Source organism: Oryzias melastigma, linkage group LG17 (assembly GCF_002922805.2).
Source record: "Oryzias melastigma strain HK-1 linkage group LG17, ASM292280v2, whole genome shotgun sequence".
NCBI classification, from domain to species: Eukaryota; Metazoa; Chordata; class Actinopteri; order Beloniformes; family Adrianichthyidae; genus Oryzias; species Oryzias melastigma.
In genome coordinates this window covers 28,442,068-28,447,399 of record NC_050528.1, presented here as the reverse complement: position 1 = coordinate 28,447,399, position 5,332 = coordinate 28,442,068, and positions in this window count along the sequence as shown.

Here is a 5,332-nt window from a genome sequence, read left to right as displayed (position 1 = left end):
GTGTTGTTCACTTCAAATGTGTTTAAAAAGAAAAAAGCTTAAAATGCGTAGAGTTAAAGACTGAATAGTTAATAGTTCTATTACCATTTATTTTGTACATTCTATCTGGAAGGGATAAATAACAACATATACATAATTTACACTTTATATGAATAAAAACATATTTACATCATGGATTTTGTGCATAATCTTATCTAGTAGTTTATAATGAATCAAACAAAGCAAACAACAACCTAAAAAGCCATTTGGTAGCCAAAAGAGCTGCTGTTTTAGGAAAACGAATGCAAAAGAATTGAATTTTGAGCCAGAATTCTCATCACTATTGTGGAGGGAAACAAGAAAAGAACTTTTTACTTTGTCTGATACTTTTGGAAGTATTTTAAAAAAGAGGGGAAAAAAACATTCATAAAAACTGATTATTTAGAAGTTGTTTTTTTTTTTTGTTTTTTTTAATCATTCATTAATGATAATAAATGTAGACTGTTTTGACGAGATATACGTTTAACTTGAGCAAATTGATTAATGATGCTTCCCACTTACATAAAAAAATGTACACTAGATTGTGGAGGGACTGTACATCAATACAGACTCATTTTTTTACCTTTTTGGATGCTAGTGTGCCGCGGGATTTTTTTTCATGGAAAAAGTGTACCTTGGCTCAAAAAGGTTGAAAAACACTGGGTTAGAGGATTCACTTAAATATTAGCTCCAGCTTTAAGAAGTTGACATGATTAACTTAACTAAGAAGTAAAAAGAAATGCTCCTCATTAGTAATCACAGCATCATGTGATCATATATCAACAATTTGATTTAACACTAGAGGAAAACTACGTTTTACACAATCATATTACTGTTGTGGTGAATTTTTAACGTGTATTTAAAGACTACAGTAACTTAAGACTAAATAATTCTTATTAAATAAGATATCTTAGGACCACATAAATAACATGTTCAAACAGTGGATGTTCAGTTCGTACTAAACTCGTACCACGGGAAAATACGTTTTCATTGTTGTCTAAAAGTCACTTCCACCGCTTTACAGATTGTGTGTAAAACACCAAGAACTCACCTGTAAAGATTCATGATGTAAATAATCCACCGCGGTGCTGCTTTGCTGGAGAATTGAAGCTGTTAGCCGTTAGCATTGAGGAGCCGCAGACGGCAGAGCTGTGGGCGTGAACTAAATCAAACTGGAGGAATAGCGGGTGAACTCGGTCCCGCCCCTTTTCCCCATATTTGGAACGTCCGTGTGAGGCGGAGTTAACTCCAGCCAATATGGCTGCGGCCATGAGCTGAATATTCAGGCTTCATTTCAGGGACCGTGGAGGTCAATGGGTGACGTCAGAGATGAACTAATTATATATTAAGTCTTTGATTATGTTCAGACCCCTCCTCCTGCATCCTATGATGTAGAGGTCTGTGGTGATTGGCAGCTCTCCCCCCCACAGTTCTCCGGGCAGCTTTTACCACACGCTGCAGAGCTTTCCTCTCAGCGATGGTGCAGCTGCCGTGCCACACGGTGATGCAGGTGCAGAGGATGCTCTCCACAGCAGCATGGTAGAAGCTCATCAGGGCTGAGCCTCCAAGTCCAGCCCGCCGCAGCTTCCTGAGGAAGTACAGGCGCTGGTGGGCCTTCTTGACCAGCTGGGAAGTGTTGGTGCTCCAGGAGAGGTCCTCGCTGATGTGCACACCCAGATACTTATAGCTGGAGACAAGCTCCACTGGGGCCCCATCGATGTGAAGGGGTGGGGTGGGGCGTCTGCTTTTCCTGAAATCCACCACCATCTCCTTGGTCTTCTTCACGTTGATGCAGAGGTTGTTCTCTCTGCACCATTGCACCAACATCTCCACCTCCTCTCGGTAGTCAGACTCATCATTGTTGCTGATGTGTCCTACTACCACTGTGTCGTCTGCAAACTTGATTATATGGCAGCTGGAGTGTCTCACCGAGCAGTCATATGTCAGCAGAGTGAACAGGAGGGGGTTCAGCACACAGCCCTGGGGTGTGCCAGTGCTCAGTGTGAGGGTACGGGAGATGGTGTTGTGGATCCTGACAGTCCGTTGTCTATTTGTCAGGAAATCCAGAACCCAGTTCCCTAGTGTGGGGCTCAGGCCAAGGGTGGAGAGTTTCTGCAGCAGGGTCTGTGGGATGATGGTGTTGAAGGCCGAGGAGAAATCCAGGAAGAGCAGGCGGATGTAGGAGTTCCTCCAGGTGCTGAAGGGCAATGTGGACCACAGATGAGATGGCATCATCAGTGGAGCAGTTCTTCTTGTAAGCGAACTGCTGCGGGTCCACAGTGGCATCGATGTTGTTCCTGATATGGGCCATAACCAGCCTCTCGAAGCACTTCATGACTTCCGGGGTCAGTGCTATGGATCGGTAGTCATCAAGCCCCGTAACTGTGGAACCCTTTGGCACAGGAACAATGACGGATGTTTTTAGGCAGGTTGGAACAGATGCCTCAGACAAAGAGATGTTAAAAATGTCTGCTAGCACCTCAGACAGCTTAGATGCACAGTCCTTCAGCACCTGTCCTGGGATGTTATCGGGGCCAGCATCTTTGTGGGGGTTAATTCCTTTAAGGGTCCTGCTCACATCAGCTGCAGACACTTTGAGGGGCATATCACCTGGTGGAGTGGCGAGTTTGGTGAAGGGCGGTGGTACAGCAGGATCCTCAAAGCGTGCGTAGAACCTGTTGAGTTCATCTGCCAAAGAGGGGTCATCTGGACACTGTGCATTCCTGGTGTTGAAGTTTGTGATGCACTTAATGCCCCCCCATATGTTCCGGGGGTCATCTGAAGAGAAATGCTCCTCAATTTTCCTAGCGTATGTGGATTTGGCTCTGTTTATGGCCGCCGTCAGTTCATTTATTGCTGCTCTCAATACAGATACCTCAAGAAAGTTTATCTCAATACAATGTTACAAAATAAAGTATTTCTGATGAAAACTATTAATTTTGCCATTCTTGTTTTCATAATTAATGTAGAACTGCTAAATTCCATGAAGCACACATTTTTTTCCTAAAAAAAGGCCACATATGAATTTGTGATTAATCGCGAGTTAACTATGGACAATGCGATTAATCGCGATTAAAAAATTTAATCGCCTGACAGCTCTAATAATAACATATCTTGTAAGGTAACACCTTAAATAAACCACGCCCCATTTAAGAACTAAAATGCAGAAAATATCGAATACCCTCCTAACTTCTAAAAGCAATAACATTGGAAACAAAAATACATAATGTTGTATTTTAAATAATTTTTAATTTTATATTGGGTAATTTATTATTATTGAGGCATAATATGAACTTTCAGCCTGTCAATAGAATCTGATCCTTATGTTGTTACAGTGCTGGTAGCTGTATTTATTTTTCTATCCTTGTTATTCAAATTTCATGCACTTATCTTTGATGGTCTCCTGAGTGAAGAATTTGATGTACTTTAGCCCAGTGTTTGGGCAGATTACTATTGTTTTTGCTCTTACAAACCACATTTTTGTCATACTTAAAACAGTTGGCGTTGTCTGCATCTACTTTGAAAAAAATACAGCCATTAAATAAAGAACATGTAATCATGGCATGATATTGTTAATAAAAAAGTGTAACTTGTGAAAAATTTTAAAAAGCAATAATGTAATAAAAATGTTAAATAAAGTATTACATATTAACAGAAATATTGAAAATAGGCTGTAATAAGATAATTGATTTGTGATCAACCACAATTGATAACGTATTTTACTTGGTAAGTGTTATGAATATATGCAGCTTTTGAACAAAAACAGGCCAGAGATTAGTTTTTTCCTTCATTTTTATTGCATGAAATTTTTAAAATGTATAAAGTCTTAACTCAGATATACCAGAAGTGTAATTTGTGAGCACAAAACACATCAACAGTAAGATTTTTATGTGTCTATTATTACTCCAAGAAAACAGAGATGCTGACATACAGCCATAAGAAACAAACATTGTGTTTCTGCATTTAACTTCTAGCAATAATAAGTACTAAAAACCGATGGAACATTTTTTTCTTTTGTAAGTAAACGTGATATAAATGGGATAATGGCCGATGAAGTGTTTTGACGCATGCCATGGAAGCCCCAACCGTCTGAGGCAAAGCGGAAGATTATAGCTTTGCGAGGTGTTAATTTATATCAATAAATATCAACATGTTATTTATTTATTTATTTTGTATTAATCACATAAGTCAACCCATTAGCATTAACAGCCTTATTTAAATGTCCTACCTAACTGTATTTTTGTTTCTCCACTTAGATGGTTCACAAACATGAGTACAAATGTCAGTAATCCTGTCTGCAGTCAGAACAGCAGCTCAGCTGATTCCCCAAATTCCTCTGGATGATTTTAAACCAGTCGTGGATTATTTCTCTCTGACAACCCGGTTAAAGTTAGACAAAGGTTAAAAGAACTTCATTGAATACTGCTTGCCTGATTATGAAGGTAATTATGATTTTATTCTTTTAATTTGTGCTAATGCTAACGCTAGCATTAGCTTTGGCTATGAGACGTGGAGCTGCAGAAGATCTTTTCTCACCAGTTCAAAGTTTCCTAAATTTCCGTTCTCACATAATCTTTGTAAACAGAACAAAAGTCAGACAATTCCAGCGTGTTTGACACTAAAGTCAAACTTATTACTGTTGTATTAGGTGTGTTTGAGATTGTCTGCGCTGCGCAGATGGCCTGGATTGCGGTGCATGTTGGTTAGTTTCTTGCACTGACGTCAAATGTGCGCCGTCACCAAGTATCACGACAAAGGGGCGGGTTCAAGGCGCCTTCCTAAGCCAGCGCAGCCAGAAAATAGGTACTATGCTGGCTGCATGCCACCTTGATGACTACAAAAAAATGCATTGTGGGAAACGGTGTCCACACAGTTCTTGTAGTTTGATGTGAAATAACTGGCGCTAAATGAAGGACATCGGTGTATTTTCTTACTTTTTCTGGAAGGTAGTGAATCACTGATGGAAAAATAAACAAGATTTCAAATAATCTGTGGTCATATTTGTTATTGTTGCCTCTAAAACTTAACTTTAATTTAATTGTATTTATTTATTTGGGACAGTGCACATGCAATAAATCCCGCGTCTATTTTATTAACTGTTTTACACTTAAAGATGTTAAAAAAATAATATAAAAAACACAACAGCAAAAATCATACTAGGAGGAGTGGCTTATTAAAATTCAATGAATGTTAAGGACAACCCCCAACTCCTTGTTCTCGTACAGTCCATAGACTGTATATAAAATAACTGGACAGAGCAAACCCCCCTCCTTCCGTGTTCCATATAGGAAGTACCACTGGGTTGCAAAAAGGC